The sequence below is a fragment of the Mustela putorius genome, unplaced genomic scaffold (assembly GCF_011764305.1).
Source record: "Mustela putorius furo isolate JIRA1106 unplaced genomic scaffold, ASM1176430v1.1 tig00000224_pilon_pilon_pilon, whole genome shotgun sequence".
Taxonomy (NCBI): Eukaryota; Metazoa; Chordata; class Mammalia; order Carnivora; family Mustelidae; genus Mustela; species Mustela putorius.
Genome location: NW_025421321.1, coordinates 34,687,019 through 34,711,203, shown reverse-complemented (window position 1 = coordinate 34,711,203; position 24,185 = coordinate 34,687,019). Strand labels below are relative to the sequence as shown.

General features: G+C 39.3%; 1 pseudogene; it reads left to right on the top strand.

Annotated features, from left to right (window-relative positions):
• Positions 1-13,350: 13,350 nt before the first annotated feature.
• Positions 13,351-24,185, top strand: part of LOC101687468 — a 79,618-nt pseudogene continuing 68,783 nt past the window's right edge.

Here is a 24,185-nt window from a genome sequence, read left to right as displayed (position 1 = left end):
TTGTGTGGGAAAGCCAGAGGTTAGCTTCATGGCTGGTGGCGATCTGTATCATCCAGTAACATGATTGATGCCTGGAGACACCCATTTCAGGTCAGACTTAGAAGGATTGAGCCCTAGCTCCCTGCCCAACCTTTCTCCTTATCTAAGATCAGTGAGAAAATGAATTTGATAGGTTGATTTTAGTCAGCTTAGGTGGGACCTGGAAAATTTCAAATATTAGATGTAAATGTAGGTTTGTGGGTGTGAAATTCTCGTGATTCCAAAAGAAAAGTAAATGCAGTTCTTAATTTTATAGAAGGACAGTATCAGAAAGTCCAAATGGAAAGTATGAGAATAATGCTCTTTGTGGACATAGCCTTTCAATTTTCCTGTATGGTGGTGCTTTCTTTTTCCTTACAGAGTCAGAAGAATTACATTCCTTTTTGTTTTCAAAGATACTGCATTTTGAAGAGTAGAGTTTGACATTTCCCTTTATTGGGTCAGAGATCTGGAGCATCAACCAAATTCCAAGGCAGTTTGTTTCCTTTGCTTATCACTTGAATTTCCCTGAACAAAGTGCCTGGGCCAAAAAAAGAGGAAGGAAGGAATGCAAATTTGCTGGGCTTACGGCTGGATCCTGAGCATAGGGACAACACAGAAGAAATCAGTAAAACCATCTGGGATAATGAGCTGGATTAGAGAATATAAATGAGATTTTATCTAAATGTAGACCCAATCACCACGGTCTGTGTTGACACTTAAAAAATATCTGGATCATGCATTAGCCTGTCTTTGGTTGATTGATAGAAAGCAGAGAAAGACTACAGAGCTGGGAAGACCCCCTTGGGTACTTTTCACAGTGTAGTTTGATCAGATATCATTCAGGAAAACAACCCTGGCAGATAGCAGATAACCCCATTGTGGGAAACGATTACCAGGCTCTACCTATCTCCAAAAGATTCCAAGAGGCTACTGACCTCTCTTTTGACACAGCCTTGGTGTTGAATGAGATGGGAAGACCAGGCCTGGGGCAACACAGTAAATGCGCTTTCTGTCCCAGAGAAGAGAAAAGTGGGATAATTTCATAGAAGCTGTAAGACAATAAACCTCTTTAATTATTAAGACTCATATCATGCAAATACTTAATTATGCCCCTTGATGTTTGAAAGAAAGGGGGTAAAAAGGGAGAGAAGAAGGGAAGGAATTTCTGTTTGAATTAATCTAGGAAAAGTATAATTCCAAAAGTTGTCTAGTAAAATATCACAGATGGAATTTTAAAATGAGTCTGACAATATCCTTCTGTCTCCTAACCACTCTTGCAGCAAAGCTAGCTAAAACAGCAAAGGTAAGGACAGGCTGCTGCATAAGAGCTTATCTGCTTCATGGCTTAAGAAGGAAATACTCTTCTTTCTGGGTCCAGAAAACGTGTCACCCTGGAGATCTGAGTAAATTTTATGCCTAGAAGAGGCAATCATCACCGCTTTGCTTGTTGTTTTTTGTTCTGTTTTGTTTTTGTTGTTGTTGTTGTTTTAAATCCCCTTTTAAGCCAATGGCAACCCAATCGAGAGGCTATGGGTGTGCATTAAGGAACTTCCCAGTTTGAAGCTTTGACCTTCCTTCGCTTCATTGATCTAAGATGTTCTTCAAGTCCATCTTTTTGCCTACTGTGCTCTTCATTGTGCCTTCCCCCAACTGTCTTCCAACCAAAGTTTTACTCTTTTTCCAAGACTCAGCTCTCATTCTATTGTGGCCTCCATACCTCCCAGAGCCTTGGACCACCGCCTACCTGCTGCATAAACCTATCTTAAGGCTTACTACTATTTGCTTGGCATCCGAGTTAGCTGTGAGTACGTCCGCATTTGTCGCTTAGTTGTGTGCCCCCACAGGGCAGGTGCCAAGTTATTTTCTTCAGATCTGTCTTACACCTAGTAGTTGCCCAATTAACGTTTACTACCAAGTCAACCCTGATCTTACACATCTTTTCCAGAAAAGGAATAAGATCCAGAAGCTAACTAGTAGATTCACTTCTGGATATATATTTATTAGACCATTCAGTAAAACAACATAACTTATACATTCAAAAATAGAAGTAATGCGAAAATCCATTTCTAAATGCACATTTGTTCATTATAATTCAACAGGTTAGTGACTGAAAGAATGCACATACGTGAATGCACATGTATGATATTATGTTTATGTATGAATATAGACGGTTCATATCTATATTTTAGTTTTTCTGCCACAAACCAAACAAAATCAAGAAGCACTAGAAATGAACAAAACATTTAAAACATCATTCTAAAATCCTTGGTGAATCATATCCTGATTTTTATATGAAAAAAAATGAGGAAGAGGAGAATAAGTTACTTTATTACTTTGTAACTTCCTAACATAATTTTCTTAGTTTTATAAAAGTACTGTGCTTTCAAAGACTGATACATTTAAAAAATTTTTATACTAATAGTTACCTGATGAAAAAATATGTAAAGATGACATCCAAAATGTAATATAGTCACTGTTTTTATTTTTCCTCTGTCCTTTATGTGGGGAAAATTATGAATTATTTTCAAGGGAGCAACATGACATTTCCACAGATGGGTACTTTCTAGGAAAAATGTAAATTGTAGAACAAATAATCTTTTTTCCCATGGGAAATGATCTCTGTAGTTGTTACAAAGCATTTAAAAATGAAAAACACGCTGAATAATTGTTGGAGGAGATAAAATTGCATTTAAGTTTCTGCATGACCTGAGTATTTATTCTCTCCCCTTCTGATTCCTCCACCAAATTTCTTTTTCAAATCAGGTTTCAAACTTGCATTAATTTCTGCTTTGTGTGAATTTAGATGTTTGAGAGTCTGCGCAAGTGTATTTTATGTTACATTTTTAAAGCTTCTTTTGGGAAATTTGTTTTTGGAAAGTTCACTATGCTTGATCACAAAGATTTTTTTTTTCTTGTTAGGGGCAGAAGTCACATGCCAATTTTTTTTGTTGTTTTAATGTACAGAACCAGAAACACAGAGTGGGTCCCATAGCCTGGCAGTGGCAGAACTTGGTTTGATTGCATTTGGGGGTTATTTTCTATATTCCACTCTTTAAAAAATTTGCATTGGTTTGCTTATTTTCCAGCAAAATAATGCCCTTCGAAGAGACTGTATCGATCACAGTGTTCATGAAAAGTGCAGAATCTGTGATCTAAAGAACATAGGCTCTAAAAAGATTGACTTGAAAGCATTTCTCATTTTATCCTTCAGTTTTCCAGAAGGTCCTGGGGAGAAGCACTTTTCAACGTTGATATGAACAGGATTCTCAGTATAGAATGGACTCCAAGTTTCATTTATTCTTCTTAAGTGGGTAGGAGAAGAATAAATGAAACAAGATGGGATTGGGAGGGAGACAAACCATAAGTGACTCTTAATCTCACAAAACAAACTGAGGGTTGCTGGGGGGAGGGGGTTTGGGAGAAGGGGGTGGGATTATGGACATTGGGGAGGGTATGTGCTTTGGTGAGTGCTGTGAAGTGTGTAAACCTGGTGATTCACAGACCTGTACCCCTGGGGATAAAAATATATGTTTATAAAAAATTAAAAATTAAAAAAAAAAAAAAGAATGGACTCCAAGTTTGGTTAGACCACAATGAAGTGTGTTGAAAGCTATTAGCAATTAAGAGCATGGCTCTGTGCTGATTTGCTTTATGGTATATTTCATGCTGCTCATGCACAGTAGGTAATACACATGGATTCAGCATAAATTTAATTTTGCACATTAAGTAAAGTGCAATAGATAAATTATGCCTGAAGAGGAGCCACCAGCTGCTGTAGCCACTTCAACTAATGTACCCTGGAGGTGCCTGAGCACATCACTTGTGTCGAACCACTAATGCATCCTGGATATCTGCATGGATACATTTGCTGTGTGAAGTCAGGAGTAGCCTCCTGGCTCTCAGGGAGGGGCCAAGGAAGGGAACTGTTCCAGCTTCCTGGGGCTGAGCTGCCCTCCCCCGGGCCCCCTGGGCTCTTGAGCATGCTTTGCCATGCCTGGCCTCATTCAAGGGCTTGGTGGAAGGGTCCTAGATAGGATTTTCCCACGACCTGGGGAAGTGAGAAGGAGCAGAAGGGACCCCAAACATCTCTCCCCTGGCTTACTTGAAGAATCCTGAGTCCATATGAAATGGGCGTTCCACTGAGAATTCAGAGATCGGAAAGGATGCATTATTGCAAAGATGGCTGAATTAGAGCTGCTGGGGGAACACTTACTTTTGAATTTCTTGGCAACCTTGGACCTCATTTCTCAACCTTAATGTTCACTTTATGGTCATTTTTTTGTATTTAATATATCTACATCCCATACAGGGAATTGAAGCAGAACACTCTGAAGGCTTTAAGGAAGAAAACAGATCTCCACTCTGTGGCAAGATTCATTCCTGTAGCCGGGAATGGTGATGACATGCTTTAAGTTATTTGAGATGAGTAAGCAGTTACAAGTTCCACTGGAAATGTGGCTCCAGTCATTTTCAGCCAAACCCTGATAATGGAAGTTTCATCCTCTTGGCCATCCTCTCCTGGGGCCCTGTGACTGCACCTGTTTCAGGCCTCTGCTGTTTCCCACAAGGTGTGGAGGAATGCCTCGTCAACGCCTGTCATCGTGTCCTTTTGCCCATCGAAAGCACCCTACTAGGACTGGCTTTCTCCTACTAGTCCATTTGCCATACCCTCTTCTGAGGTAAACTACAAAAGTAGCTGCTGCTGCGTCCTAAAAAGGAAACCTAAACACACTGAGGCATGTGACGAGGGCAGACTGGACAATCAAACTGTAGTAACAGGAACCACTTACCACACATCACCCCCATGCTAAGTCCTTTACATGTATGATGTATCTAAATTCTCATGGAAACCCTAGTATCATTTTCATTTCACCTGAGGTTTTGAAATTCAAGTTACTTGTCCAAGGGCTAATGCGACTAGTAAAAAAGAAGAGCCAGTGTTCAAATCGAGACAGCTGGATGTAGGACCCATGTTCTACACCATCACATTACTCTGCCTTATACTGAACTTCAGTGCGCTTTGCCTTTTGGGCTATAATTCTTTTCCCTGTAAGCCAGCAGATGTTTTCTTCAACTCACTTTTTAATTTTTTTTTTTTTAAATTTACAGACAAAGCAGATCACTTTGCCTTTAAATGGAAACTTTCTTTTGAAAGGAAACTTGAGATATTCTTCATGTAGGAAATCTATTTGTGATTAACTGTTTCTGTTCCGTCTGATGTTCCAGAGAAAGATTCTAAGATAAGAGCGAAAAGAGACTCCTGTTACCCATTAGTTAGTTGACTGATTTAGAGATCAGCCTCACTTTGGAGATTTCCAACGCTCCTTCTATAAGAACACAAGTCACAAGGTAATGGATTCTTGGTCTGTCAAGGCCCTCCCTTGGGCTCACTGAGAAGGATCTAAGAGGGACCCTCCCAAGGGTGCCCTGGAGCCTATTTGCATGAGCTTCAAGAGCGCTTTGTGCATCCACTTTCCCAATTCTGTAGGCAGTGACGTTATATCGGTAGCCTGAAATTGGTCAAGGAAGGAGTCTTTATACCATAGAAGTCTGTAAGCACTACAAACCATGGCTTCTCTCTCTCTCCCTCTTCTTCTCTTTTAGAGAGTCAGTTGTGAAACATTTACATATACCAGGCCAGCACCAGGAATATCCTCTGTGTCTTCATGGGCCTTTATGACTCTTCTGGATGCCTGATCATTCTTGCTCTACTAGCTCTCAATCCACAACCCTTTTTATTTTTTTTTTAATATTTTACTTATTTATTTTGACAGGCAGAGATTATACATAGGCAGAGAGACAGGCAGATAAGAGAGGGGGAAACAGGCTCCTTGCTGAGCAGAGAGCTCAATGCGGGGCTTGATCCCAGGACTCTGAGATCATGACCTGAGCTGAAAGCAGAGGCTTTAACCCACTGAGCCACCCAGGTGCTCCACAGTCCACAACTCTTGAAGAGAGAAATAACTCTCATCATCAGCATAAAACTCTTTATAGCATATAAAGCATTATTCTTGTGTTGGGTTTTAGCAATGCTGAAATTGGGCATTATTTACTGGGGCAAACAGAAGGTGTTGCAATACTAATAACGATGTTTACGTCTAACCCTGAAAGTGGGTATATGGTACTTTTCCCTAAGTACAACCATGTTAGCCTACACAAGAAAGAGAATATTCTAAGTATTTTAATGAAGAAATAAGAAAACATATTTTTTGGCAGAGATTATTGCTGTCGACAGAAATGCTCTTCACCAATGACTAGTTCTCCTTTGGATCCTGTTAACACTGACTAGGATCACAATGGCTATAAACTGGGCATTAGATTCTCAGGATTCCACACATAACTTTGCCTAAAATTACCCACAGGGCCTAGCCGCATCACTTGCATATGAATTGCCTCTATTTCATTTAGGGTTCTGCAGTTCCAGGCAATAGACCTTAATTACAGCAGAAAAGAAATTTACTAGATAATTTTTGGATGGCTCAAGGAACCGATGGGAGAACCAGACTCTGAGAAGCATAGACCAGTTACTTCCTTGGTAGCACACAACCACTGGGAAGGAATCAGCCACAGCCACATCCCCTCCGGTTACTACAGTCTGTTTAAGATATGGTGCTGGGAACTTGGGAGGGATAAGGACAGAGCACCTTCACACAAATAGGCAAAAGGCAATTCCCCTAAAGGGAATCAAGATGCATTACCAAAACATAAAAAAGTAGATGCAGTATGCTCTCCACAACCATCAATGGAGAAGACTAGCAACTACGGTTCACAGATTATTTATAAAATGTTTTAAACTTAAAAAAAAAAAAATGATTTGAGAGCAAGAGCATGCACGCACAAACAGGAGGGGTAGGGGGAGGGGGAGAAAGAGAATCTCAAGCAGACTCTGCATTGAGTGTCAGCTGGTACAGGGCTTGATCGCACAGCCGTGGACCAGGAGATCATGACTTGAGCTGAAAAGCAGCAGTTGGATGCTTAACTGACTGTACCACCCAAGCGCTCCTAATGTTTTGAACTCCTATGATAAAGTCCTGAAAACCTTATTCATGAGCCTCATACTCTTGAACAGGTTGTTTTTAACTCGATACTTCAAAATCAAGTCAAATTTGTGCTTCATTTATTCAAGTCTGTGCGCTTATATTAGATCCATTCCTGGTTCCACTTATGTCTTTACCCTAGTGTTTTCTTTTTTGCTTTATGCCTACTTCTAATTTATATTATGTAGCTATATTTTATATATGTTCCTAAACTGCCTAGAATATTTCTTTTATTTTTTTCTTTTCTTTTTTTTTTTTTTTTTTTTTTTTTTTTTTTGGCAGCCAGGCAGCCTATAAATAGATACACGCAATCATTTCTTAGGACTCTTCTAATTTTAATATCCTATTGTTCTCATTCGGAAAAATTGGTTATTCAAGGGAAGAGAAAATGTTCTCTTAAATTCAAATATAATCTCAGAGTCGACTTGTCTTGACTGATACTTACTCAAAACAGAGTTGCTTTTTAAATCTCTTTACTTAAATTCACATGCAGGGGAAAGCAATACCATAGAAGTAAGAGGAATGGTAATTATTTCCCCAGAGAACAATAATTTTGCAATAAATTTCAAAAACAGCACGATTTAGCAAATTAAGCTTACAGCCAAGGATATTAAATAGAGTTAACTTTGTAGAAATAAATTCTGATACCACAGGCTTCAAACATTACTTTAAATGTATTCATTTTGGGGGAAAAAAAAAGAAAGCCAGTGAAGGGGCCCTAAAGGCTCTGGTTTGAGATGTTGGGTTTTGTTTATAAAGGCTGAAGGAGTGAAACCTTTCTCACACCAGGCAGGATATAATGAATATATGTCTATATGAACACTTTATTTTGATACTACAAGGCTGCCAGTAAGCAATATTGATAGCAGCATCCCCTTCAAAGGAAACTTGTACTTCGCAGCCATGCTTCTGTGCTTTGGCAACTGCACATGGAAACAGTATTTCTTTGATCCTATATTTAGTACTGATATTGTTTATGTTTAAATGTTAAAAATAACTCTTTAAAGCCACATGCCAGAAGGTTAATAATAAAGGCACATTCTCACCTTTAAAAGGGTTTACAAGACATCGAGGGCCACTGTCTGTAGCCATATTCTAAACTAGAAGTCTGAGAGGACTTGAATTGAATGATAATTCATTATGAAAACCTTCCTTTTTGACTCTCTCCTCAGTGCATGTGCTTAGGCCCACTGAATTGTCATTTGGATTTTTTTTTTCTAGGTCCAGTCTTTGCTGAAGAGAACCAAAGCATCAGCCTAAAAGGGAAAAAAAGATAAAAAGAAAAAGAGAAAGAAGGAAAAAAGAAGACGAAAAAAGATACACCTTGAATAACACACATACACCGCCTCCCCCAACCTGTCTGTTGATCCAGTGATCTCTCTAGTGATCTGGCGATCTATCTAACAATCTCAATCCATCTAATGGACACTGTTTTTTTTTCTCTGCTTTAATCTGGGGAACAGTTCACAAATGGAAAGACAGAAGTTGGCCCTCTCTTACTTAAGCTAGAAGCATTCCTCCCAAAGTGCTGATGCTGGTCTATTGTCAGACAGCATTGCTCTCTCTCATTAATATTAACCATTTCCTCTAAAGTGTCTTCCTCTTTGACTTGCTCTGTTTTAAGGAGCCATTATTCTTATAGTGGTTGCTAAGTCACCATCAAAGAATTCTAAGATCTTTGAAGCACGAACATACAGGAAATCGGCATTATCAGTTCCTTAGTCTTTGCAGGTAGTGTGAATTTATTTTTGAAAGAGGTAGAGAAATTGTGGTTGGGTCCATCTAAGTGAAAATGCATTCTACTCCAGAAATGCATATCACTGAAGAATTAACCACACTGTTATCAATGTTATCTGCTACAGCATGTGTCATTAACTTTTACTGAAGCCTACCTAAATGTCTGTGTGTATCTCTGCATGTGTGTGGAGTGTGTTTCGCTAAAGATAACGTATGTTCTATTTATAGCTAGGACATTTTTGTAGAAGCAAACTGAGATTATACTTTGCCACTTCTACATAATCAAGTTGAGAATTTTTATTAATCTATTTACTGGTTGATAGGCTAGTTGGCTTCCAGATAGGGATGGAGAAGGTTCTGTTTAGTTTTTGTTTTGTTTTCTTGGGAAGTAAAAAAAAGGTGACTCTGTGGCTTAGTAATCAGAGATGAACTATTCATAAAAGTGTCTGGTGGAATGCTTTCTTTGATTGCTGCTGATGAATCAAATCTCTTTAGTTTAACCTTGGCCTCCAAACACAAACTCAATCCAAACTTGCTTCTAGAATACCACGTGTGGCAAATCTGTGATCCTGCCAAACCACCTGAAAAGAATTATTTTCCTTGCACACAAAAAATAATTGTCAGCTCTTTAAAGTTCAGACTGTAGAGGTTTTGATCAATTAAAACTGCTTCCATACCTCAGTAGCATTCCCAAAGGTTAAATACATTTCTGTTCTTGCATCTACAGGATAATTATGGGAAAGTGAGTGAATTTCTACTCTGAAAAGATATGGAAACCAAGTAGTTATTTGTGCCTGCAAATCCTTTTGGGTCTAAAGAACCAGCAAGATAATAAATTGTTTTGCTAAAAACAGGAAGTTTGGCAAAGATGCAAAAGTACAGCTAAACTTTGGCCAGGAAACCCAAAACATTGTGTTCTTCTTTGAAAGTATTTCCAGTGAGAAAAAAAAAAGCGGAGTGCCTTGAATACATAGTTTAAGAAACAGTGAAGGCATCTGGCAACATGAACTGCTTGCCAAACTTGTGGTCGTGCTGTGCTTGCTGATGGAAAGATGTGCCAGTTTTCAATGACTTATGTCATGCACAGCTGGAAACCCACACATAAGATCTCGAATGTTGTGAAGTCCAAAACGATTCGAGAAAATATCTCCCTTTCCTCTCCCTTCATCCAAACTGTAAAAAATATTAAAGAAAAGAAAAAGAATTACGTGGAGTTTAGATGGGGAAAAACCAACTTCAGATTTCCCTGGGAAACCTGTTTCAAGGCAGGAGCGTTCAATCAGTTGAGACATTCTGGAAGTTGTTAGGTTTTTTCCTCTCTCTCCCCTCCCTCAAATTCTTCATACTCACTCTTGCCAGCTTTATTAATATGATTGTGATTATGTGGCATCTGTTTTGGACAGAGCCGATAGGATTGTAATTTCCACTTCAGTCCATCAGTCTGGAAAGACTTCAAAATGTGGGCCAGAAAAAATAAGAAATTAACCCAAGACGTCTGGAAAAGAAAGTATTGTGCTTCTGTCTATTCCAGCTGCAGGGAACTCTGGGACATCTTGATTGGAGGAGGATGTGTTGGAGAAATGATGCTCCTTGGGCATGCAGGGCCTTTTCCAGCTGGAAATGGCAATGGGACTCCTTTTATTCTCCCTTTACAATGATTAGGCTTGGAGTTTTGAACTCAGGATTCAAGGAGAGGAACTTCCAACTTTAGTTCCTACCATTTATTTGAGGTGGAAGCAATTGTCCAGCTCCCTTATTCTCTCATTTGAGCAGTAGAAGGAAACAAAGCAACCCATCAGGGTCAGCAGCTGGAGTCAGCACCTCCAGCGAGGGACCTTATGAACACCTGTACCAGGGATCCAGAGGCAAGCAGAGAGGAAAGTTTCCCCTTTCTTTCTTCTTCTGAGATGGGCTTTCTTTAATCACTATTTTCTCCCTCTGTCTACTACTCCGTTGTTTGGTTTTACCTTTGATGTACCTCTTGGTCTTAACTGCCAATTGTTTTCTCTTGGTGGGGGAAATATTGAGCAGCTTAGTGTAGCCATGGAGTAGGGAATATGGACCTCTGGCCCCGGTTTTGTACCTGGTGACCAAGACAATTCTCTCTCTAAATCAAGATCTCTTCATCTGTTGGTGAGTCATTGTAATGGTACGTCAAAGACATGGTGAATGGAACAAGGCACAAACTGCAACCCTCGGTGGGTTGCATGGATTCATATGTGATCAACAAATGGCCCCTATTGGGATGAAAGGAGCGAGCCCACAAAGTGATTTGCTCTACCCAGGAGTCAGTCTAGAAAAGTTTTTGGTTTTTCTCAGCATTAATTTGTTCTTTTTAGAAACAAATGCCACCAGCTTTGAGACTGTCATATTAAAAAAAAATTTAAAATATATGGTCTTTAATTGCTGATTAGAAAATGACTGGATAATTTAGAGATTTTCAAGAGAGAAAAGAAACAAGAATATCCTTTAATTTACTACCTAGAAATAACTGATTTGTATGTTGACATAATTCTTTCAGTCTTTTTTCTATGATTTTGTTTTAAATTATCAAAGTGGCACACTGTCATATACCCTAAGCATTTTACAATACATTATTTTGTAAACATTTTCCCACTTTAAATATTATTTTTTAAATGCCTAAAAATATTATTCTAAAGGGCACTGTATCATCCCATTGTGTGGCTATTCATACAGGAATTAAGGATTAAGGGTTCTTTCTTTCTTTTTTTCTCTTTAAAAACACCGTGATGAATACCTTTGCATTTGTATTTCCTCAGGATGAAATTACTAGATTAAAAAAAAAAAAGTCTTTTTAGGAACTCTTGATAAGTGATCATGAGGTTTGGAAATTAAGAGGGATTTACTTTCCTTAGAAAGGGTGGAGGGAAAGAGCTCTTACCACAACATGAAGCAGGGAATGCTGGCTGAAGCACACTGGGGGTTGAAATGGCTTCTTGCAGAACAGGTGGCCCAAAGCCCCTGCCTCCCTCTGTGTGTGTGTGTGTGTGTGTGCGTGCGTGTGTGCGTGCACGCACGCCCAGTATATATACTGCATGCGTGCATGCTCTCTTCCACTCCCACCCCACTTACCCTGGATTGGTTCTGATCTCCAGCAGGGAGGGACTGAGGCTAGAAGATGGAGAGGTTGTCCTTAGGGCAGACTTAGGGATTCTATGGGCACAAGAAATATTGCCTGGGAGGCCAAAGCAGCAGAGCGGAGCAGAGAGCTCTTCTCTCCACCTCTGCATGGAACCTCGCACCACACTTGCCCCTTGAGGACTGACAGCTTAGGCTGTTTCGGCAGGCAGCACCCCTGCCTAGACAGGACTATTTTCACAGTCAGCACTTCCAACAGTGAAAACTGCAAAGCTTCCTCAGGTGGCTTCCTGAGTCCCTGAAAGGAAGGGAGCCTTCACAGTAGGAAGTCCGCAGAACAGATGCCCACTGTGATGCTGCCAGCAGCGGGGTCTGTGAGCACTTGTAAGATGCCTCCGGGGAAGCTGGGGTCCCAGAAACAAAATCTGTTAGGGTGTCTGCAGGGACTGGACTTCCTGTTTGAGCATGCGGGGGCCAGGAAGAGGTGGGTTTAACTGCTTCATGACTTTATTTGTGCCACAGAATGACCAAGCTGCGGGGTACTGGCTGTCATAATAGGCAGTGCCTTAGTCAATGAAGTGATGAAAATGGAGCAGGAATTGAGAAAAGAGGGAAAATTGTGATTAAAGGGAAAAACTGAAGCCGTGCAAATCTAAAGTTTTAAGGAACTGGAACCTGGGAGCTAAGTGGCTGAGCAGAGCTACTTAGAATTACAGAATGTGCAGGCTGGAAAGAAGAGTAGAGGGCTTCTGTTTCCACCCCCTCATTTTACAGGGGAGGCATCTGTGGTCCCAGGGAGCTGTCACTTTGTCCAGTCATGCCGTCAGCCTGAGCCAGAGCAGAGTTCTGCTGGCCCTTCGCCTAGAGCTCCTCGCTCCTGCTGCCTCTCTCATGAGTGCCCTGATGCACATGGGGGCTCTTAGTGAGGTGGACAGTGCAAAGCAGTTGTCCCGCCCCCCCCCCCCAGTCTCTTTGGGTTGCTTCAACGACAGTTTATTTCTCACAGTTCTGGAGGCTGAAATTCCAAGATGGGGGGGGGCAGGTTGAGTTCTGGTGAGAACCCCCTTTTGTGTTGCAGAGAGCTGACTTGTCTTTGTATCCTTACACAGCTGAATGAGAGAGGAAGGAAGCAAGCTCTCTTTCTATTCTTCTTATATGGTCCCTAATCCCATTCCTTCCTTATGACCACATTTAACCATAATCACCTTCCCCAAACCCCACCTCCAAATACTGTCACATTGGGGGGTGGGGTTTCAACATAAGAAATTGGGTGGAGAGGACACAACCACCCCGTTTATAGCATCCCTCATAGAAAGTACACAGGAATGGGCTTCAACATTTGGTCCATGTTCTCCTGTCTGGCTTGAGAGCCCCCCAGACCGTTCTACAGTCCTGATGCCCAGGCTGCAAGCCAGACTGGTTAGGATCTCAGAGAGATCAGGATCTCTCTGGGGAGATGCTAGCACCAGTACTGTGTAAAGCTCACCCATGTGACAGGAGCATTGTCACTGTGTCGGCGGCAGGCCCCAGGTCCCAGTTTTTACACAGCGTCAGCAGCGTGCTGCTCCGACCACTGGCCTGTTTGTTACCTGGTGATTGCAGTGCTTCAAGTCAGGATGGCGGGCTTTTTAAGACCCTCTCAGTTCTAGAAGCTGAGAGTCTGAGTATTAAGAAATACACACTGTATCCACATAGACTTAACAAAGCACACCTTTTCTGTTCCCTCTAATTCTCTTCTCTTCTTTCCCTACCACAAAGATTCCCATGACCTCTTCACTGGTCCTCAAAGAAAAAGAAATGAAATGTGTTGCATTGCCCTGAAATCACTGAAAGGCCAAACAGCTATTTGGTGTTTTGGTGATAACTGAGGCATGAGCCTTGCTCACTCTGTGTGCTCCTTGCCAACATCCCCCTCCCCCCACCTCCAGAGCCCCTCCTCACAAGACCTAATTTTGGAAACACCAACGTAATGCTTATGAAGTCACGCCCCATGAGGTTTGGTCTTGGAGAAGTGTTACGGCTGAGAGAACACAGTCCATGCAATCAGAAGTAATTTCAAAATAAATCAAGTCCTCTACTTGCACTTCTCAAATGTCCTGTGTGAACGGAATACAGTGGCCCTAACACTTCTCACATTCTCCCCTTTTCTTCCCCCATCCATTGCTCCCGCAAGCTACAGCTGGTTTCTAAAGCACTCCAGCCCTTCACTTACACTGCCCTTACATTTCTGTGGTCCTTTTCTCCTGCTCATTTTTACCTGAATCTCTATCTGGAAGCCCAAGAGTGTCCCCTCAAAAGGCAGCACTGACCTCAGAGGGCTGAAGGAGGTGAGCACTGTAAAGCCAGGATATTTGGAACCACCTTGAGGAGGCCCAGGGAAGAAAAAGGCAAGGAACACTCAGCGGCTAACAATGGCTATCTCTCCATACAGAAGTCCCTGGTGTGGCTACTGGAGCTCCAGACATGTCATGGCTGGGAATCCGAGCTACCCTGGTACTGAAGGGGTTAAGGAGGGAGAGACGGTGCGTGGGCCTTTGCTTCTTAGAAGCAGAGAGCTGGCTTGGGTGACCTCCTGAAGCTCTTCTTTACTGGGGACTGCTCATCTTCTCCCTTCTCACATACGGAAAGTATATTTGGCAGTATCTCGCCTTGGGTTCACTAAGTAGACTATCACTGTCTTCAACACAGCTGGCTGTAAAGCCAGAGTTCCATTAGGCTCCCTGACTAAAGTTCTTTGGTGAAGATGTTAGAAGCAGAGGCTGAGTAAAGTCGGTTTAATGTTTCCTCAGTGTTTTCCTGAATGACAGGAAGAGAGCTCTTTCTTTTTTTCTTCTTTTGGTTTATTTATTGCCCCCATTTTTTTTTCTTACTCTAGCACTTGGGGTAAAGGCTGAGGGGCTCCAGAGAAAGCTCTATTTCCATGATTTAATTTTATGGACAGAAAGTTCCACTCTCCTCCTCTGTGAATGTTGAGAATATCCTATAACATGACATGGGGCTGGGCTCTGAAGATGGCTTGGAGCCCTCTTTGGAATAAAACAGGATGGAAGGAACTGTGTGGAGAGTCTCAAACACTTTATGGAAAGGGGAGCAAACTGTTGAAGGTGCCTTGGAAATCTACTGACTTGTTCAGCAGGGCAGTTAATGTTAAAACATATTCTAAGAGTATTAGTTATTCTGATATAAAAAAGGGGGAACTGAGCCATTGATGCCTATTTCATCCACAATGTGTATATCTGGACCAGTTCATGTTACCCAATATTTGTTTTCTCCCTGCCTCACTGACAGCCTTGGCATCAGGGTAGGAATGACAGAACTTGGAAAGCCACTCAAGGAGGTCCAAAGCCAGTGGCCACAGGGACTTAGAAGAGTAGGGAAATTTTATCTTATAAAGACCTGTTCTCTACTAGGCAAATTTCTCAGTGAAATGGGGGTGGGGGGGTAGTTAAAGGGGGAGTGGATTTTGGAGCTAGAATGACCTGGGCTTACATGATTCATTAACTCTGTGAGTTTGGGTCTCTAAGTTTTTGCATCTGTACAAAATGTATATTAATAATTTCCACTACTTTATCCAGCCACTTAAGAATTAAATGAAAGAACATTTGTAATGTGTCTGGCATCATGCCTGGCTCATAGTAGATGCACAATAAATGGATGTTTCTCTCCTTAGATACACATATACACACCTGGAATAATACTTCAATGGAGTTTTCTCAACGGGTTGCTTACTTTTGTTCTGAAACACCGGTTCCTAGCAGGCAGAAATAATGAGTGTACAGAACTGAGCTATTTCCAAAATATGGGTGAATGTACAATTTCTAAGTAAATAATTTGATGGGTGTTTTCATTATGAGGTGCTAAAGATGTATAAAATCCAGCTTGCTTATGCCCTCACTGAGTATACAAATGGTGAAGCTGAAAAGATAAGTATATACACAGTCAACACTCTGAGATGAGGAATAAAGACATTTGAGTCCTATCCCTATCTAGTTTAGTTATTAAAGCTCTCAAATATGCCATTAGCCACCCTAAGGCAGCTAGTTCCTACTCTTCTCTTGTGTGGGGCCATGTGTAGCCTCTTTCCCTGGGTGACTCAGCTGCTGCTGGGAACACCACCATTATAACTCTTCCCCCAGACACCCTGAACTACTGCTGCCTCAGGCCCTGCTCTGGTTCCCCATCTGCTCTGTTTTGCTCTAGCCAGTCCCTGTGGAGGCTGCAGATTCCTCCCTGCCTAGGCTCCAGCTGCTCCACTAAGAACTGTCATTTCTCCCCCTCTCAGAGGATAAGACTCTACACATAGCACCTGTTTCAAACATCTTAAGATAGTAACATTAGTGATTACTAGATTGACTTTGGAGTCAGAATGAATGGGATGGGTTCAAATCCTACTTCCACCAACTCCTAACTATTACTCTATGCAAATTAACAATTAAGCCTCAATTTCCATGCCTAGAAACTTGGGGCTAATAAATATGAGGACTAAATGAGATGATAATCACTCAGCACAGCATATAGTAGGCTACCAGGAAGTGTTTGCTCTTCTTTGTTAACAATTACAGTTTTGGAGTGTTAGGTATGTGATTGATTTACTTTTTTTTGTTGCATTTCCTCAGAGGCTGGGCCAGTGGTCCTCTCCTGGTCTTCCTTCCCAACTCTGTGTCCCAGAATGGGACTTAAAATCTTGAATTCAGCTCTGCATTTGGGAAAGCTGTTTTCCTTCTAGGACCACTTCTTTTCTTACCAGGCTTTGCCACAGTTTTTAAATCCTTGTTTGAGGCTCATAATCCTAAGCATCAAGGGAAGTACTCAAGGTACTCAGCATCATTTCTTCCAAACACAACCCCAATTTTCCCATCAAAAGATCCATTATTTAGCCTGGAGCTTTAGCCTAAGGGAGGGGTTACAGGCTTCCCACAGATCTAGAGGCTAGGGAGGTACTCCCAAGGAAGGTAAGCAAGCTCAGTAAGAATTCCCAGGAAAAAGCTTATGCATTCATTTGGAGTCCTGATCTTTGTAACTGTTTTTCATAGATTACCTTCAGATCTCCTGGTCTGGAGGCCAGCAAAGATTGCAATTGCAGCCTCAGTGGACTGCAAATATTTGCATAACTTTGCATAAAAAAAAAAAGCTGTAGAGAGTCTGGCTTCTAATCAGCTTGAAAGTAAAGGTGCTGAGATTCTTCCCTTTGGGTCACTGACAGGTCTTGGTACTCTCTCAACAACAGGAGCATATCAATAATAGATCAGATAGCTTGGACAATCACAAAGGTTTAAGAAACAATCAAGAGCTAGAAAGTTGAACATGAAATCATCACCTACACAAGGCCATTCCTTCAAGACAGGGAGAGGTATAGCTATTTCACCTACTGCACAGAAATGAACAAAGAGTCAAGCAAAATGAAGAAATGGAGAAATATTTTCCAAATAAAGAACAGGATGAAACCTCAGAAAAAAGCCTCAATGATATGGAAATAAGTTATCTATTTGATAAAGAATTCAAAGTAATGGTAACAAAAATGCTCACTGAACTTGGGAGAAATGAATAAGTACTTCAACAGACAGAAGATATAAGTAACAAACAGAAGTCACAGAGCTGAAGAATACAATAACTGAACTGAAAAACAGACTAGAGGATTTCAACAGCAGACTGGATAAAGCAACTTGCTAAAAAAAAAAAAAAGATTAGCAAGTTGGAAGAAAAAGCAGTGGAACTCACCCCCAGCAGCAAAAGAAAAAGAAAAAAATAAGGATAATTTAAGAGACCTCTGGGACGATATCAAGTAGAATAACATTCACATTATATGGGTGCTGAAAGAAGAGACAGAAAAAAAAGCAGACAATTTATTTAAAGAAATAATAGCTGAAAATTTCCCTAACCTAGGGAAGGAAAGAGACATCCAGGTCCAGGAAGCCAAGAAAGTCCCAAAGAAGATGAATCCAAAGGAAATCACACCAAGAAACATTATCATTAAAATGTAACAATCAAAGATAGAGAATCTCAAAAGTAGTAAGAGAAAAACAACTTGTTACATATAAAGGAAATCCCATAAAGCTAACAGCAGATTTCTCATTAGAACATTTTCAAGCCAGAAGGGAGTGGCATGACATATTCAAAGTGCTGAAAAGAAAAAATTTCCAAAAACAATACTTGAACCAGCAGATTTTCATTCAGATTTGATGGAGAGATATAGAGTTTTTCAGATAATCAAAAGCTAAAAAAGGTCACCACCATTAAACTGGCTTTATAAGAAATATTAAAGGGTCTTCTTTAAGCTGAAAAGAAACAGCACTAACTAACAAGAAAACATATGAAAACAGAGGCACCTGGGTGGCTCAGTTGGTTGGGCAACTGCCTTTGGCTCAGGTCATGATCCTGGAGTTCCGGGATCGAGTCCTGCATCAGGTTCCCAGCTCCATTAGGCATCTGCTTCTCCCTCTGACCTTCTCCCCTGTTATTCCCTCTCTTGCTCTCTGGCAAATAAATAAATAAAATCTTAAAAAAAAAAAAAAAAAAGAAAACACATGAAAATAAAAAAATATCACTAGAAGAGGTAAATACATAGCAAAGTAGTGAGTTAGTCACTTATAAAGCTACCAAGAAAGTTAAAAGATGAAAATAAATATTATCTAAAGCTACAACAATTAGTTAAGGGATACATAAAATAAAAAGATATAAAAAGTGACAAGATGCCTGGGTGTCTCAGTTGGTTAAGTGTCTGCCTTTGGCTCAGGTCACGATCCCAGGGTCCTGGGATTGAGTCCCACATCAGGTTCCCTGCTCTGTGGGTAGCCTGCTTCTCCCTCTCCTTTTGCCTTCTGCTCCCACTGCTTATGCTCTCTTTGTCTCTCTCTCTCTCTCTGTCAAATAAATAAATAAAATCTTTTTTTTTTTTAAGTGACAACAAAAACATAAAATGTGTGTTGGGGGAGAATAAACATATAGAGTTTGGAATGTGTTAGGTTATCAATTTAAAATAGACTTATATACATAGGATGAGATATGTGAACCTCATACTAACCATAAAGTAAAAACTCACAGTAAATACACAAAAGAAAAAAAGAAAGGAATCCAAATGTAACACTAAATGACAAAAGAAAGTCATCAAACCACAAGTGAAGAAAGAGAAGAAGGAAGGAATAGAGGAACTACAAAACCATCCAGAAAACAATTAACAAAATGGCAATAAGTACATATCCGTCAATAGCTACTTTAAATATAAATAGACTAAATTCTCCTATCAAAATATGTAGAGCAGCTGAATACATAAAAAATAAGACACATCTATATACTGCCAACAAGACACTTACTTCAGAAATAAGGACATGCACAGACTGAAGTGAATGAATGAAGAAAGACATTCCATGCAAATAGAACTAAAAAGAATGCTGGTGTAGCTATACTCACATCAGATAAAAAAATACTTTAAAACAAAGATTAATAAGAGACAGAGAAGTCACTACATAATGATAAAGGGGTCAATCTGGCATGAAGATAACATTTCTAAATATATATACACCCAATACAGAAGCACTGAAATATATAAAGCAAATACTAACAGACCTGAAGGGAGAAACTGACAGCAATATAATAAGAGTAAGGGATTTTAAAACTCTACTTATATCAATGAATAGATCATTTAGACAGAAAATCAATGAGAAAACATTGGTATTAAACAACATATTAGTAGATATACATAGAACATTCTACCTGAAACAGCAGAATACAGTTTTCTCAAGTGTACATAGAACATTCTCCAGGCTCACATTAGGCCACAGAACAAGTCTTGATAAATTTAAAAAGACTGAAATCATATCAAACATCTTTTCCAACCACAAAATATAAACTAATGAACTGCAAGAATGGAAAAACTACAACTATGTGGAGATTAAACAACTTGTTACTGAACAATTACTGGTTCATAGAAGAAATCAAAGGAGAAATGAATAATAGCTAGAGACAAATAAAAACAGAAATACAACACACCAAAATCTATAGAATGCAGCAAAAGGAGTTCTAAAAGGGAAGTACATATCAATGAAGGCTTTCTTCAAGAAACAAGAGACTTCTCAAATAAGCACTTTAACTTTACACCTAAAGGACCTAGAAAAAGAACAAGTCTAAAGTTTTTGAAGGAAGGAAATGATAAAGATCAGAGCAGAAATCAATGAAATAGAAACTAAATGGACAATAGAAAAAATAAAAGAAACTAAGAGCTATTCTTTTAAAAGGCAAACGAATCTGACAAACCTTTAGTTACTCATCAGGGGGAAAAAAGGATGCAAAGAACTAAAATCATAAATGAAGGAAGAGAAGTTAAAATGGATACCACAGAAATACAAAAAATCATAAAAGACTACTATGGACAATTATACAGCAACAAATTAAACACCCTAGAAGAAATGGATAAATTTCTAGAAATTTATAATCTTCCAATACTTAATATGAAGAAATAGAAATTCTGAATAGAATGATTACTGATAAGGAGCAGGAACTGGTAATCCCAAACTTCCCAACAAAGAAAAGGTCAGGACCAGATAGCTTCACTGGTGAATGCTATAAGCATTCAAAGGTTTAATACGTATCCTTTTCAAACTTTTCCAAAAAAACTGAAGAGGAGGGAAAGCTTCCAAACTCTTTTTATGGAGCCAGCATTTATTAATTTATTACCCTGATGCCAAAACCCATACAAGGACACCCCCCCACACACAGTTATAAGTCAATATCCCCAAAGAGCATAGATGCAAAAATCATCAACAAAATATTAGCAAATTGAATTCAACAATACATTAAAAGGATCATACACTATGAACAAGTGAGATTTATTCTAGGGTTGCAAGGGTGGTTCAACATCTGCAAACCAATGTAATACACTATACTAACAAAATGAAAGGTAAAAATCATATCATCATCTCAACAGATGCAGAAAAAGCATTTGACAAAATTTAATATCCATTTATGGTAAAAATTCTCAACACAGTGAGTATGGAGGGAATGTGCCTCAACATAATAAAAGCCATGTATGACAAACCTGTAGCTAATATCACATCCAACAGTGAAAAGCTGAAAGCTTTTTCACAAGATCAGGAATGAGACAAGAATGCCCATTTCACCACTTTAAAAAAAAAAAAAAAACAATATTGAAAATCCTAGCCACAGCAATTAGGCAAGAAAAAGAAATAAAATGCATCAAACTGGAAAGAAAAAAATAAAACTATTACTATTTGTATACAACATGACACTATATGTAGAAAATCCTGAAGACCACACAATAACTGTTAGAACTAATAAAAAGATTCAGCAAAGTTACATGATACAAAATTAATATGCAAAAATTGTGTCTTTCTATACACTAATAATGAGCTATCAGAAAGAGAAATCAAGAAAATAATCCCATTTACACTCACATGAAAAAAGAACAAAGTATCCAGACATAATTTTAATCAAGGAGGTGAAAAACCAGTACACTGAAATCCGTGAAACACTGATGAAAGAAATTTAAAAAGACACAAATAAATGGAAAGATATTTCATGCTCATAGATTGGAAAAACTAATATTGTTAAAATGCCCATACTACCCAAATCTACAGATTCAATGCAATCCCAATCAAAATTCCAATGGCATTTTTCACAGAACTAGAACAAATAATTCAAACAGTCATATGAAACCACAAAAGATTCTGAATGGCCAAAACAATCCTGAGACAGAACAAAGCTGAAAGTATTTTTCCTTATCTCAAACAGTATCACAAAGCTATAGTAATCAAAACAGTATGATATGGGCATAAAAGCAGATATTTAGATTAAAGGAAAAGATTAAAGAGCCCAGGAAGAAACCCACACAAATATAGTTAACTAATTTATACCAAAGGAGGCAAGAATATTAAGTAGGGAAAGGACAGTCTATCCAATAAATGGTATTGGGAGAACTGGATAACTACATGCAAAAAAATGTAACTAAACACTATCTCATATCACACACAAAACTTAACTCAAGATGGACTAAGACTTAGATATAATACCTGAAACCACAAAATTCCTTAACCTGCCCTAACCTCAACACAAAAACATAGGCAATAAACTCTTTGACATGAGTCTTTGCAATTTTTTCTTGGATCTGACTCCAAAAAAGGGAAACAAAGCAAAAATAAGAAAACTGGACAACACCAAGCAGAACGAAGGAAGCTGTCAACAAAACAAAAAGGCAATGTGTGAAATGGAAGAAGATATTTGTAAATCATGTATGTCATATGGGGTTGATATCTAAAATACATAAAAAGAAGTCATATAACAGAATAACAAAACAAAGAAAGAAACAGTCCATTTTAAAAATGGGCAGAGTATCTGAATGGATGTTTTTCCAAAGAAGTCATATAGGTGGCCAACAGGCACATGAAAAGATGCTCAATATCACTAATGATCAGGGAAATGCAAATCGAAACCATGAGATATCACCTTTTACCTGTCAGAATGTCTGCTATCAAAAAGACAAAAAATATCAAGTGTTGGAAAGGATTTGGAGAAAGGGGAACCCTTGGACACTGTTGTTGGCAATGTAAACTGGTATGGTCATTATGCAAGACAGTATAGGAGTTCCTCAAAAAATTAAAGATAAAACTACCACATGATTCAGCAATTCCACTGCTGGGTTATCTACCTGAGGAAAATAAAAATACTAATTTAGGGGGCGCTGGGAGCCTGGGTGGCTTAGTGGTTAAGTCTCTGCCTTCAGCTCAGGTTATGGTCTCAGGGTCCTGGGATCGAGCCCCAAATCGGGCTCTCTGCTCAGTGGGGAGCCTGCTTCTCCCCCTCTCTCTGCCTGCCTCTCTGCCTACTTGTGATCTCTCTCTCTCTCTGTCAAATAAATAAATAAAATACTTTAAAAAAATAAAAATACTAATTTAAAAAGATAGGTGCACCCCTATGTTTACTGCCTCATTATTTACAATAACCAAGATATGAAAACAACTTGAGTGTCTATCAGTGGATGAATGGCCAAAGAAGATGTGGAAAGATGTGGTATATATACATGACGGGATATTATTCAGCCATAAAAAAAATGAAATCTTGCCATTTGCAATAACATGGATGGACCTTTAGGGTATCATGCTGAATGAAATAAGTCAGACAGAGAAAGGCAAATACCAGGTGATTTCACATACATTTAGAATCTAAAAACCAAAACAAACAGAACAAAGCAAAACCTAGACTCATAGGTATAGAGAAAATGTATTGAAAAGGGGGGGGGGTTCTGGGAGGGGGTGGAATGGGTGAAGGGGATCTAGAAGTACAGACTTACAGTAAAGTAAGTCATGGAGATATAATTCAAAGCATGGGGAATATAGTCAATTATATTGTGTTAACTTTGCATGGTGACAGATGGTGACTAACCTATTGTGAGGACTATTTGGCAAGGCATACAAAGAGTGAATCATGCTGCACACCTGAAATAAAATATGTTATGCCAATTACACCTCAATCATAGTAATAAAAAAGAATGATAAATGATAAAATGATAAAATGATAAAATGATAAATCCTCTTGGAGTTCAGTGAAAGAGCTTTGACTCCGTTTAAGGGTGGACACTGATTTAGAAAAATCTAGGGTTTGAGCTTCATCAGCTATGGCCTGAGAGAAATCAGTTAGGGTTGGGATTTTCCAAACACAAAATGGAGGTACCCGACAAGGGTTATCCTGACTAGAGAAATCTTCAAACATTGGCTACCAATGTTTTTAACATTTTGGAGTTTTTGACATTGAACTCCAAATGGGGAGGAACCAGGGACAGGGGTAAGAAGAGTTTGTTAATTCCATGGGGAGCTAGAAATGTCAATCAGAGAGAAGACAAGAGAGTACTCTAGCCAAAGAGAACAAAAGTAGAAATGAGAAAGCAGAGGAATGAGAGGACAGAAGGAAAGAGGAAAGAAATCTAAAAAAACAAAGCTGTCATTTAATATAAGGAAGAAAAGTTGAATGAAAACTTGCTCAAGTCTCTGGTATTAAGCAACTTCAATCAACTGCAAAGCACAATGAGCATCTTGAAATCATCTAGTCTCAAGTGCGTGCTTCTTAGAAGTGGATTTTAACACTACACAAGAGCACATAGGTGAGACATTATGGGGCTTGGAAATGACATCACAGGCATCACAGATCCTTGCTCTGGACACTCAAACTTTAATTTGATCAAAATGAAAGTTTGCTTGATTCTCCAATATGATCTCATCCCTGACTCACAATGGTGCTTTTTGGAATGACTTCTATAGGTTTCCTTCTGCCATGTTATAAGATAGG